This window comes from Phodopus roborovskii, unplaced genomic scaffold (genome assembly GCF_943737965.1).
Source record: "Phodopus roborovskii unplaced genomic scaffold, PHOROB, whole genome shotgun sequence".
Classification (NCBI taxonomy): Eukaryota; Metazoa; Chordata; class Mammalia; order Rodentia; family Cricetidae; genus Phodopus; species Phodopus roborovskii.
In genome coordinates this window covers 25,414,983-25,430,317 of record NW_026126460.1, presented here as the reverse complement: position 1 = coordinate 25,430,317, position 15,335 = coordinate 25,414,983, and positions in this window count along the sequence as shown.

Below are 15,335 nucleotides of genomic sequence, written 5' to 3'. Positions count from 1 at the left end.
TGACTTTGATTAACAAGAAACAAACAAATATGATCATCCTTACAACTCTTGCTGTGCTGATAGTTCATCACTGGTAGCTGATTTGTTTAATACTAGTCAATTTTTCCAGTAGTAGCCAGTCACTGGTGTGTAAGCACAAGCAAATCCCCAACATACACTATGGACTCAAAACCATCATAGGCAAAGACACCACAGCTTATCGTGAGGAGAAAAGAAACTCCAATCATATTCAAGGGTCTGAAATTCTCAGAACACCCCAACACCTAAGCTTTTGGGTCAACAGACTCTCTACCACTCCTGTTTGCAATAACTAAGACATGAAAGTTTCAAGCAAAGATTTTGTTTTAAAATTGACAGTGTTAACATGCAGATCCATAGGCCCCACTCAGGTCTACTGGGTAGGGAGAAAATAGAAAGGAGGTTGGAAATTTTCATTCTTAGGCATTCCAGGGTGGTTTCTGTTTGTCACCTGCTATTGTAAACACCTAAAAAAAATGAAAGACATGGCTGTCCGATTTCACCAACACACTGAAGGGAAAGCAATAAATAGCAGGGCAAAGGTAGGAAGAATCCATGCTGATCCTATGAAGAGGTTTCTGACAGTCACATATAGACTGTGGAATGGAAAGAGATAAAGTAACAAACTCTGAAGTAAAAGTAACATAATAGCATCAAATGTTTCTTTTATCACTTTCATTCAAAATTAACAATGCTCACCATAAAGTAGCAGGGCAAGCTTAGAATTTGAAGGAAAAGACACAGATGAGATATAAAAACACATCCACCAAGGAATAAAGACACACTGGGTAGGAAGGAGCTAAGCTGTTAATAATGATGCTGCCATAACTTCTCGTTTGAGCACATTTACCTTTACTTCATCTTTAGTTTCCCACAAACTGTTGGTTTGTTTTTAAAGGGTGAGAAACACTACTGAAATTCAGGACTTTGTTTCTGTTTTTTGAGACAAGGTTTTCCTTGTAGTCTTGGCTGTCCTGGAACTCACTCTATAGATCAGGCTAGCCTCAAACTCACTGAGATCCTCCTGCCCCTGCCTACCAAGTGCTAGGACTAAAGATGTGTGCCACCACCGCCCAGGAAATGCATGATGGCCACTCACATTATGTCACAATTAGAAAAGTTACAATGACAAACCCAAGGACAAACTCAATGACTAGTGTGTGACTGTTACTTTTTTTATAGTCATTGCCCCAAACTGAACTGGCTGTTATGAGTCTAATATTGCCCAGCAAAAGCAAGCAAGCAAACAAACAAAAGGGCCCATGCATTATCAAAATCTAAACTTTGAAATCAAACCCTCTTTTCCCTGACTTGCAAGAGTACCAAATACTAAGCTGTTTTTATATATAAGGAATGACATGTAACCTGAAATGAATTTCAGCCATATACTAACATACATAACTAATATGTATTATATATACATATATGTATATATACATATATGTACACATACACATATATATTACAGATATATATGTACATATATATTACAGATATATGTATAGATATATGTACATATATGTATATATATCAGTTGTCAGTTGTCATGTAGCAAGCCTCCAGTAGTCTGTATGTAAGTCAGAAAATCAAATGCCCACCAAGGACAGATAGGTGAGGACTCCAGAGCAGACCCACATGAATGGGACTACAGTTAGTTCACCTTTGTTACACAGTATTGCCATTTGGCCCCATTGTTAAGAGGTATGAAAATCTATATTCTTGTGTAAATCTCCTGATTCATAAATACTGACATGTTCATTTTTTTAAGTCTGTAAAAGTCAAACATGGTGGATGAGGGAGCCAGATCTAAGCTCTACCGAGGCCAGATTTCAACTATGACTTAAACAGAATGTCTCCAGCAGAGATCCCAAAACAGAAAGTGGATCAGGAAAGCTATATTTAGAGGATGCCAAGAGGATAAGGAAGTTTGGGGCTGAGAAAAAGTTGGGTGCTAGGAGGAATGAAATCCTCTTGGACAGTAAAGCTGAGACTCTGTGCCAGCCCAGCATATGTCACAAGAAAGAAACAGAAGGTGAGAACTCAAGAACAGATTTTATTCTAAAACTCTTTCTGAGCTGGAGATGTGGGTCAGTTGGTAAAGAGCTAGACTATCACGCACCTTTCTGGGTTTCAGCACCACAGAAAGCAGAATGTGATAGCATGCACTTGTGATCCCAGAACTCAGGAGATAGAGGCAGGTATATACCAAGCGCAAGGGCATCCTGAACCACAAGATGCTATCTGGGAAAAATATGTATATTACTGGTCTTGCTCAGTTTAAGGTCATGGTTCAAGAAGAAAAGATGATTGACAGGAGCACTTCCAGATCTGTTTAGCTTTCATCAAATGCTGCCTAGTGGGTATATGTTGGGAGTGCTTAGGCTGTATTATAGACTTGAACCTCTTTACATACAGCTACCAGGTTAGGCTGTACCTAAGAACAAAGAACAATTCCCTGGAGACTTTGCTCTCAAAATAGTTTAGCTGCAGACAAACGAAAGGACACTTTGAAGGTCAGTCAGTCTATACAAACACACTTCTTACCATGCTATCCAACACTTACTGCTAATCGGCTCAGTGATGTTCCTTCTTAAAGAGACTGACTCTTGATGCCTGCATAATAGTTAACTTTAACATTCTCCATTCATTCCATCTGTGTTAGAAGACACATAATGGGATGGCACACTCCTTTAATTCCAGCACTTGGGAGGCAGAGACAAGTGAATCTTTGTCACTTTGAGGCCAGCCTGGTCTACAGAGCAAGTTCCAGGACAGCCTCCAAAGCTACAGAGAATCCTGTCTTGAAAAACAAAACAAAAAACCCATATACAGTCAGAAAACACTCTTCCTCCTGATACAGGAATAAAGCAAAAAGCCAGTTGAAGTTTTTCCTGTGTCTACTACTAATGCCACAGACAGTGATTAACACAGCCTTTTCTACAAGGAGATAGAAAAGAGACTATGTTCACTAGGTCTCATATTTCTGCTTAATAATTTGGAATTACTAAAACCAACTGAAATTTTTAAAACTTTTCTTTCACTTATTTTCTGTGTCTTTCATATCATGTATCTGAATCCCATTTATTTCCCATCCCTTCATATCCTCCCACTGCCCTTGAAGCCCCCTCCCAGAAATATTGAAGAGGAAAAAAGGGAAAAAAATCTCATCATGGAAGTGAGTCATATATTTTGACTTACAAGCGTTACTTGCAAAGAGTCATTGGTCTGGTTTGAGGCCTCTGGTTTCTGCTACGCTGTGGATACTGGGCCCTCACTGGGACTCCTCTTGGCTATCCTGTTGTTGCCCGGTGTTGGGAAGATCCTTCTGTTTTGGATCTGCAGGACCAGTATCTTCACATGCTTCAGCAGATCACAGGTGGAGTGGATGTTGAGATGCGCCAATCCATAACCCTGATTCTGGACTTGGGTAGTTGCAGGCTTAGTCAGCCCACCCCAACTGGAAAATTTTACCTGCTACACCATCCACCTTGAATTCAGAGAAAGAGTAAATTTTTTGTTGACCAAGATTTTCTAAATGTGATTCCCTCTGGAAGTCAGATTCGCAGCCACATCTGTGCTTGCCCTTTTTCTTCCTCTTGTTGATTACTTCAAGTTTATTTTTTATTAAATCTTTTCAAAATTGTATAGATGAGTACTGTATTTCCAACTCTCCCTCCATTCCTTCCAATTCCTCCTGTGTCTCCTGCACTGGCTGTCCAATCATTAACCTCTTCTTTATTACTGTTATAAATACACACACACACACATGCACACACACAAGTTTTCATCTGCTTGGTCCACGTTGTGAAACCCATGTAGACACTCGTGTTTATCTTAACAACCCAAAAAATACAATAACCTGTTACTAGTACTTTCCCGCCAGCCTAGTCTCACAACTGTGTCAGTCCCAAAATAACACACAGAGACTCTATTAGTTATAAAGTTATTGACCAGTTACACATGTTTCTTGTTGGCTAGCTATGTCTTAAATATTAACCCATGTCTATCAATGTGTTTCCACGTGGTCTTATCTCACTGGGGAGAGGGTCCAGATCTCTTCTCTCACGTCCTGCATCTTGACTCCTCACTGCTACATCTCCCAGAATCCTCCTTGTCTCCTAGACCCACCTATCTTGCTTTCCTATTGGAAAACAGGGCTCTATTCATTAACTAATAAGAGAAACATATTTACAGAATGAGATCTCCCATCAACAACCTTCTCCTTCACAGATTCGCAGTCTCAGTTTTGCTCATTCACCTCCAATACTGAGCATATTCATTCTGGACCTCAACAGATACAAAAGAATAGGAATAGTCCCCTGTATCTTATCAGACCACTATACTTTAAAATTGGAATTCAAATTCAACAACAACACAAATCACAGAAAACCTACAAACTCATGGAAGCCGAACAATGTGCAATTGCGCCACACCTGGTTCAAAGAAGAAATAAAGAAATTAAGGACTTTCGAAAACTCAACGAGAATGAGGACACAACATACCCGAACTTATGGGACACCTTGAAAGCAGTGTTATGAGGGAAGTTTATCGCACTAAGTGCCCATATGAAGAAAACAGAGGATAGTCACATAAGAGAATTAACAGCAGAACTGAAAACCTTAGAACAAAAAGAAGCAAACTCACCCTGGAGGAGTAGACGCCAGGAAATAATCAACTTGAGGGCTGAAATCAACAAACTAGAAACCAGGAAAACAATAAAAAAAATCAATGCAACAAAGAGTTGGTTTTTGAGAAAATCAACAAGATAAATAGAAACAGTCATCAAAAATCTCCCAACCAAAAAATGTCCAGGTCCAGATGGTTTCAGTGCCAAATTCTATCAAAAATTCAAATAACAACAAATACTAATACTCCTCAAAGTGTTATACACAATAGAAGCAGAAGGGTCATTGCCAAACTCTTTTCATTTATTTATTTATTTATTTATTTATTTATTTATTTATTTATTTGAGGCTACAATTACCTTGGTACCCAAGCCACACAGCCACACAAAGACATAGAAAGAGAACTACAGACCAATATCCCTCATGAATACTGATGAAAAAATCCTCAATAAAATACTGGCAAATCAAATCCAAGAACACAACAGAGAAATCATCCAAGATGACCAAGTAGGCTTCATCCCAGGGATACAGGAATGGTTCAACATACAAAAATCTATCAATGTAATCCACCATATAAACAAACTGAAAAAGAAAAACCATATGATCATTTCTCACTAGATGCTGAAAATCCTTTGACAAAATCCAATACTGTTTCATGATAAACATCTTGGAGAGATCAGTGATCACAGAAATGTACCTAAACATAATAAAAGCAAAATACAACAAACCAACAGCCAACATCAAACTAAATGGAAAGAAACTCAATGTGATTCTTCTAAAATCAGGAACAAGACAAAGCTGCCCACTCCATGTCTCTTCAATATTGTACTTGAAGTTCTGGCTAGAGCAATAAGAAAACAAAAGGAGATCAAGGGGATACAAATTGGAAAGGAAGAAGTCAAACTGTCTCTATTTGCAGATGATATGAAAGTTTACATAAGTGATCCAAAATCTCTACCTGGGAACTCCTACAGCTGATAAACACCTTCAACAAAATGGCAGGATACAAGATTAACTCAAAAAAAGTCAGTAGCCCTACTATATACAGACGATAAGGACACTAAGAAAGAAATCAGAGAAACATCCTCTTTTACAATAGCCACAAACATAAAATATCTTGGGGTAATGCTAACCAAACAAGTGAAAAACCTATATAATAAGAACTTTGAGTCTTTAAAGAATGAAATTAAAGAAGATACCAGAAAACAGAAAAATCTCCCATGCTCTTAGATAGGTAGGATCAACATAGTAAAAATAGCAGTCTTGCCTAAAGCAATCTACAGATTCAATGCAATCCCCATTAAAATCCCAGCACAATTCTTCACTGACCTTGAAAGAACAATAGTCAATTTTATATGGAAAAGACCCAAGATAGCCAAAACAACCCTGTACAATAAAGGAACTTCTGGAGGCATCACAATCCCTGACTTCAAGCTCTATTATAGAGCTATAGTCCTGAAAACAGCTTGCTATTGGCACAAAAATAGACAGGTAGACCAATGGAATCTAGTGAAAACCCTGCTATTAACCCACACGCCTATGAACACCTGATTTTTGACAAATAAGCTAAATTTATACAATGGAAAAAAGAAAACATCTTCAACAAATGGTGCTGGGAGAACTGGATGCTGGTATGTAGAAGGCTGAAGATGGATCCATATCTGTCAACATACACGAAACTTAAGTCCAAGTTGAAGATCAAAAACCTCAACATAAATCCAGCCACACTGAACCTCTTAGAAGAGAAAGTGAGAGGTACCCTTGAATGAATTGGTACAGGAGACTGCTTCCTGAACATAACATCAGTAGCACAGACATATTTAAAGTTATTTTTCCAGAAGCTATTGTAAGAAAGTCAGCCTTCAGAAAGCTGGAGCTAAGATGAGAAGGTCTCAACACTCCCAGAAACTTCATGTAAATCAGTGGCTTCCAACTCTGGGCTCAACACAGTATCAAATGAACTAGGACTCATTTGAAAGCCTCACTGCCCAAACCATGCCTTCAAGGAATTAATGTCAGCCTCTTTAGAAGTGGACCTTGGCTGGAGTAATCACTGTGTCCTCTCCACCCACTCCTGGTGGCAACACTCTAGATGGACAATAATTCAGATTGGAAAGGTGTTAAGTTGCTAAGACCAGCCTTACTGGTCATCAGTCTTACAGCAGAAGGTACATGACATTGAAATCAGACAGCCTTCTCTCTTAACACATCCATAAGGTAGGCAACATTACTAGGTCCCTTTAAGTCTCAGATCCTCGGTCTATAAAGAGGAGATATTCTGGCATTCTCTATATCTCAGAGACTTAATGAGCTAAATTATGCAAAATGCTGAAAGTATCCAACTCCTCGGGAACACTAAAGAGGTGATTGTCCTGACAGAAGTAACATTAAATACAAGATAAGGTTTTAACTTTCAAGGATAATGGAAGTAAAGATGCATTTGGGCTCCAAACACCATACAGGGAGTTAGGAACACCCTGTTTACTTTGCAGAACCAATCTTCTGTCTCATGGTCCAATACCCTTTCTGCAGCTTAAATCCTGCACAAGATGATTTCAGCCTTTTGTCACTGTTCAGTGACTGACAAAGCTTTAAGCTATGAATGACACTGTACAGGGCCCCAAAGCTCTTCCCCTTTCAAAAATTACGTGATAAATCTACTTTTAAAATATAACAATGAGTACAATTTCTTTTGTTTGAAGACCATCTTTCAACAGTTTCAATTAACTCCCTTAACTCCTGGCCATTTCTCCACAGCTGCATTCCTACTAAAAAGGACCTCCTTCCCACAATGGCATCAATTACAGACCTGCCACGCCACAGAGAAAGTCCTCATGAAATTGTAATCACCCTTGAGGACATTTACAACCCAGTTTACACACTGACTACTTTTTGCCAGCAAAGCTTGACGTTCTGCTGCCACTCTCCTGGGCCTGGGGCTATCCTGGGTGGTGGAGGGAGGAAGGGAGACGATAATTAACTGAATAAACTAGTCAGTGGAATAAGCTAAGAAATTATATTTTTGGAGACTCATTCTAATTATCAGTTTACTAGTTGATGTGTAAAGAAAGTTAGAGCTGCTTGATGCCTGCCCTGATATGTTTCACCCTTGCTTTGAACTGATGCTGCTATTCTGTCTCCCTTTGGCATGGGATCCTTTGCTCCATGCCTTGTATTATAGAAGTATGTAGCTTCTTCTCCTCTTCCTCCTCCTTCTTTTCTTTTTAATTTCCTAGAGACACACAGCTAAAAGCTTACCTTTGTTCTGAACAAAGACTCTGGACATGAACTTTTGAACCATGTAGGAACTGTTACAATTATGGGGGCTCTCAGAGATTAAAGCCATTTTGCATTATAAAATAAGCATGAGCCTTTGGTTGTCAGACAAAGAGTGCTTTGGCTGCTAAATGGCCCCCCATGCTCCTGCATTAAAAGCTAGAACTCCAATGCAGTGAGTACATTGATTATGTCATAAGGGTTTAAATGCATTCAATACATTGATACATTTACTTTGCAATAGATTGATAAAGAAATATTGTTATTGGGGAGTTGTGAAAGTTGAAGTGGAGCCTAGGTTGAGGAAACGGTCACTTGGGAGAATTAAGTCGTGATGTATTGCTTTTTCATTGTCCTAGAAATGTAGAACCAGATGACCATGGATGGAGGGAAGCCTCGGGAATGTATGAAGCAAGATAAGTCTTTCCTTTTTTAGGAGGCTTTTTTTTTTTTTTTTTTTTTTTTTTTTTGGTCAGGTATTTTGTCATGGCAACTGGAAAACTATCACAGTGACACTCTGGGTGATTTAGGGCATGGACTTTGGAGGTAGGGGAAGGTACCATTACTCAGCCTCCTATAAACAGAGCTAGGGCAGAGTTCTTCAGACTACATCATGTCAGACAACAAATGGGTTGCAATTATGTGGAATAGAACTACACACCTATATTACATATGAATGAATAGTCCCTGATCTTCTTTTTCTAATTAAGAAATACATGTGCCAGATTTATGGCTGCATTCTGTACCTGAAGTTATAGTGGTATGTTCTAGAAATAATACCATATCTTTGAGCTGGAGATATAAACTGGTTAGTAAAGTGCCTGCCACTCCAACATAAGAAACAGAGTTCTGGTCCTGACATCCATGTAAAGGCTAGGCATGGTACAGGTCTGCAACACTGGTACTAGGAAAAGGCAGAGACATGCATATCCCTGGAGCTCATTGGCCAGCCATTCCAGCTGAACCTGTGATATCTGGGTCAATGAGAGACCCCAGATCAAAAAAATAAGGTGGAGAGTATTAGAGGAAGACATCTGATAACCATCTTATCTTATTAAAAAGTCAGTCCAGAAGTTAGAGATAGCTTGGTTAATAGAGCGTTTACTGCAAACATTCAGATCCCTAGCATCCACATGAAAAGTCAAGTGTAGTAGCACATGCCTGTGACTCTAGCCCTGGGAAAAAACAGATGGGAGGATCCATGTAGTTCATTAGGCAGCTAGTCCCGCTGAACAGGTTCAGCAACATGTTAGTGAGCACTGGGTTCAGTGAGAGACCCTCTCTCCAAAAGTAAGATGGGGAAGTGGTAGAAACAGATATTCAGTATTACTTGTGGCCTACACATACACATATATGAGTGTACCTATATACATTCATACATGTACACATGCATACACACATGTACATGCACACAAACATTTTAATTTTTTGAAGAAAATGTGCCCTGTCTTATTATGTGTTGTCTACAAGCTTCCTCTGGGATTCAACAACATATTCTGGAGCTACACTAATAGAATTGAGACCATCACATCTGCCCATGGAGCCTTAAGGATGGCACTGATCTCCCCATGCTACCTTCCGGTGCCATGTTGTTTTGAGGTTACTATCACACACAAGGATTAAAGGATAATGCCAGAGGCTTCTGTTTGCATATCCTTACTCAGGATAGACCTGACTACATTACCAAGGGCTCAAGGGAAGACCACTTGAAAAAAAGAAAATAGGAATGTTGGGGTGATGAGGAATCTCGGGGTGACATTAGCTTTATCCTTGGAAAAATGAAAGCAACATATAGAACTTGTATAAGGAATGACCTTTTAGAGAATATATAGAAAAATCTTATGGTAAAGGAGCAATCTCAGTAGTGCTATGTTTGGGCTCTTTGTTTGATGTTTATGTTTTGGTTTGGGTTTGGGATTTTTGTTTTTGTTTTTTTTTTTTTTTTTTTTTTTCATTGTTCTAGTAGAGAAAGTTCATTTCAAAAATTGTAGACAAACAATCATCAGGATTTTTTAAATTAGATAAATTGAATGTTTAGCATAATGAAGTTAACCACAGCTATTTTATCAAATGCAAACTTGAGGAGAAAAAAATGAATAAGCACACATGTCTAGAGTTGCAGGAAGATGAGATGTCACCTGGCTTGTTTTTGTTCATTTATTTCCCATGCTTTGTTGTGTAATCTTGCTTATTATGCAAATTAGATAAAGCACCTGGATTGTGTTGTCTAGCATATAGAGATAACTTGGAATCTTTCTTGTGTATAAATGATGTCTTCCTCCATGGATACAAGGAACATTATCTAAGAAAGGTTGTAGAAAGAGAAAAAGGTTTTATACTATCTGACCATAAGGATCACCCAAGGAGCACGCAGGGACCACTGGAAACGATCCAGAAGACAAGGGAGTATTAAGTCACCAGGTGTTTGTCCCACAGGTGTGGGATTATGTGATTGTAATCATCATATCCCTGAAAATGGTCTTAGGCGACAACTCTTCTATCCTGCCTCCTCTAGTGCCTCCTCTAGCATCTAGTTTAAATTCCCTCTCAGCTATCTCCTCTGCTGGTTTTGGTAGTTTTCTTATATAACCCCGACTCTCATCCCTGAAGGGTCTAAGGTCCCAGAAATCAGATGTGCTTGCATCTGTGCTTACATATTCACAGTGACAGGCAAGGAAAAATCAATCTGGACACAGCCATAACTGCCACATTCTCCTAAATCACTGCAGCTTCAGGGAGTCATTTCTATTGCCTCTGACTTCGTTCAGGCCCACTGTGAGTCACACTGCTCGCACTGTTAACTGCCAGGTTGCAGGAATAGAGTTTGGGGTTTTTTGTTTGTTGGTTGGTTTTTGGGGGGGCTTGGTTTTGTTTTTGTTTTGGGGGACTTTTTGTTTTTTTGTTTTTTGCTTTTTTGGTTTTTTTTTTTTGCATTGTTGTCTCATTAAGGCATCTCCAACAAGCATAGTGTCTTGCATGTAGCAGATGTTGAATAAATGGTTTTGGCTGGCAGGCTCACAATATTTAAACTGGGGCTATTTTATGATCACTGAGTCTTCCAAAGGACTTGTTGACTGACAATATTTATAATAAAACAACATGTGCATTTTTGCTTCTAGTATAAATAAAAACCATTTGGCTGGTTTAAATTAACCTTTTTAAGAACAATGAAACCTGAGAGGATGCAAGAGAATCTGTAAGTGAACATACAAGAGTTTGTAAACATATTTGAAAGGGAATATGAGTAGAACAGAGAGCATTGTTAAGATAACTGGAAGTAAATTGGTTTTGAACACAAGGCCAATGACCTCTGGTCAACAGCAGCAACTCTGTTCAGATGTGACATTGTCTTATCAATACAGAAAAGGCACCTGCAGGTCATTTTATCATATCAAATAAGAATTAAAATACTGCCTGTTGATGCATAACTGAATAATGCAAAACTTCATGTTTTTATCCTTCTGAACAAGTGAAAACAGAATTCAATTCCGTATTCATTCCTTTAGCTAGTCTGAAAAAAAAAAAGTAACTTTTCACAAAGACAAAGCATGGCAAGGGCTGATGGTGTAGTTCAGTAGGAGAGTGTTTGCATAGCATCCATGAGGCCTAGGATTCAATCCCCAGTACAGCCAAATTTTAAAAAAAGAAAAGAGCTTGGGATTGGTATATGGTTTGGCTGGTAAATGCTGGCCTAACACACAGGAATCTTTTGATATGGCACCACATAAGCTGTGTGTGCTCCATGTGCCTGAAATCACAGCACTGGGGAGGTGGGGTTCCTCTGTGTGTGTGTGTGTGTGTGTGTGTGTGTGTGTGTGTGTGCACATGCACATGTGTGCATGCAGTTGAATAAGTATGTGTGTACATGCACATGTGTGCATGTGTGTGGGCATGTTTTCATGTGTGTGTATGTGTTAATGCAAGTGTGTGTGTGCGTGTGTGTGCATTTAAATTACATTGTAAATATGCAAAATATCTATGTCCACTAATTCTACTCTTAGAATGTCCCCAAGAGAAATAAATTACAATGATTTCTTCAAAATATATATAGAATTCTAACTTATCTTTTATTTATGGGCCATCAGTAAAGTGTGTATGATACTGGTATTGCAGAATTATTCTTTCTGTATTATCTTCTAACAAGTTTTACATATTGTCAACCATAACCTCCTTTCTTTCGCTTGACTCACATTTATTAAATAGAAAGCAGCAGAATAAATGAAACTCTAAATCATGTCAGTCCTTCTACCCATAGCTTCAACTGTCTCATTGGTAAGAGATGGTTGCATTGCCAAATTTGTGGGTCTTCTTGCAAGTGATGGTCTTTAATTCTATTAATATCACCATAAGATTGTTATCCAATTGAGATGGGAAAAATAGATATGTCAGAAAACACAACGCAATAAATCCCAAGGTGAAATTAAATGAAACCTGACTATAAACCTGGAGAAATTTTCTTAGAGGAAGAGAGACACATCAGTGCTCCTGTTACTAAATTGATTTGGTGAATTTGGTTGTTGGGAATATTTCAGAGGTGTCAATGGAATCTAGAAATGATATTCTAGAGGCAGTGTCTCTCTTGGTATACATTCATGGTAGGCATGTTTTCTGAAGTTAGTGTGATGTGTATTTGTGAATACTGAACCATGATGCTAAGAGAAATACAAAGTCAGGGTTCTGTAAAACACTGGTCTCAATTATGTCACCAACTGATTTGTACAATCTTGTTTAATGTGTGTCTCAGTATAAAAGCATCTTGTTTCAAATGAATGGGATTCACCACCGCTGAACTCACAGTCAATAGTATCAAAGATCCTGTCCAAACCTTCAAACACTTGCACTTTCTCTATAAGTCACACATTATGTAGCCTTCTTGCATTCACTGGCATTATACAGCTCTTCAGCACTAAGCTTGGGGTAAAATCACTACCAATAACAGCAAAAAGTGCCACCATAGACTATGGAAGAAACACTATTTGCAACAAGAATTGAAGTCTTCTTGACCCAAATAAATAAGGAAGTATGTAAGAAAATATATGTACTAATTCTATTGATTATACAATGCATATATGGACCCAAGCATTATGCTGTGTACTATAAATGTACACTTTTGTTAGCTGGCAAACTTTAAAAAAAACTAAAATGTATGCATGAATACTAAAAATCATGAAGGAAAGGAGCCACTTCGTGATATTTATATATCTCTCCAGAAAGATTTTGTATATATGGTTTGACTCATTGAAGAAATATTCTGTCATTGTTTATATCTTTATATACTTACATGTAATGATAACAATTAAATAAAATAGACCAGGAACTTGAAGGGAATATCAAATGGTTTGAAGGGAGGAAGTAGAGTAGGGGAAATAATATAATTATATTTTAATTAAAATATTCTGTGATGATGTAACTACTTAGGAGAGCCACTGGCAGACTTTAGTAAATATGCAAAATATCTATGTCCACTAATTCTACTCTTAGAATGTCCCCAAGAGAAATAAATACATGTGCTCATAAAAAGGCCTTATATAAGAATGTTCAAAAAGACACTATTATTAATTCTAAAAGAGAAACTAAGAAAAAAGTAACTGAAGAAATTGTGGCATAGTCATATAATGGAAATGATAGCAGTAAAAATGAAAACATTAAAGATGAACTTCAGAAATGTTACATTAAAAGAAAGAAGCCAGACACGAAGGAAAATGTTACATAATTCTGTCTGTAAGATAAACAGAAAAGACAAAACAAATCTATGATCGTGGTTATTTCAGATGAGTGGCATCAATTGACGAGGGACATGATCCAACTCTTTGGAACAGTAGAGATACTCTATCTTGTTTTGGGTAGCTGATACACAGATTTATGCATGTTTAAAATTCTTTTTAACTGCTGGATTATGTTTCTATGGCTGCCAAAATAAACTACCACAAACTTAATGACTTAAAAAAAACACAGATTTGATCCCTGATAATCTGTAGGCCAGAAGTCTAGCAAAAGGCTCTCTGATCTAAAATCAGGGTTGTATCAAGGTTGCATTCCTTCCTGAAAGTTTTAAAGGGAGTGCATCGTCTTGCTTCCCCCCTCCTGCTTTCAAAGCCAGTAATTAGCGTTTTCAGGTCTCCTCCCCTTCTTCTACTTTCAAGAACTTCTGTGGTTGCAACATGTCCATGTGGATAATTCAATATAGTGTATACCTGTCAAGGTCCTTCATTTAAACACATCTGGAAAATTCCTTTTGTCACTTGAGATGGCATGTTCACAGGTTCCAGTGACTGAGATGTGGAATTTCCTTGGAGATATTATTGTGTCCACTCATTTTGCTGACTAGGTATAGATTACAGAAAAGCTACAAAGTACACATACACAGGACAGACGGTTAAGAGTGCTCGCTGCTCTTGCAGAGGAATCACAACCACATGCCTAACTCTATCCCTGGGGAACCTGACATCCTCTTCTCCCCAACCCCGGGGGAGGGAGCACCCAAATACATGGGCACAAATCTTGGCCCTAAAAATAACAAACCTTGTGAAGAGATTTTTCAAAATTCAGTACAGTAGCCAAACTACTGAAAGGTAATTTCATATCTCATTAATTAAATAACCACAATAATCAATCTAATTTTGAAGTAATCAAAAGCCCCAATCCACATCTTGATTCAACTGAAGGGCCCATGGAAAGACTAAATAAGCAAAATGCAGTATGTAAAAGCATGCTGAAGGCTGTCAAGGAGTGTATCTGTGCTCATCTTGCACCCCTCACCATTCCTCCCAGGCGAATATTGGCTGTTATTGATCATATGGCTTGTTTAATTGGTGCTTCATGTTGACTTTTAACTAGATAAACAATCCAAGAAATAAATCGTTATCCAGATCTCAAAGGCTTTACTTTGAGCTGCACTGTACAATTTAATTGAGAGGTTTGCTGATTTCAAATGATTTTAAATGAAGAACCTTGGGAAGATCATTTAAGCATAGAAATGGATCCAGAAGAATGCTGTCAGCCTAATTTTTCAATGGCAGTTTAACTATTGCCTTGTTCTCATCAAGATATAATCACATCACATACCTGCTGTGTAATAAATAATAGTATTTGCCTAATAAGAAAATAAATACTCCACCATATGGTGTTAGTCACATTTGCACTGTTTTGCCAACATGTATTATCACATTTCCTTGACAATTGCTCTGTGGATTAAGCTTCAAAAATAGCATAAAATGAAATACTATCCCTCTGGCCCTAATCCAGTCTAATCCTGCTTACCTGAATGTGCACCTGCTGTCCTGCTAGAGCTCAGGGCCATCATGGACCTAGCTTGCACCTGGGCCTGGATATTATGCCAAAAATCTTTCACCAGAAGTAGTATTACTTCTCTGCAGACTGTAAACAATGCTAACCAGAAAACTGGGGGTTTTCCAG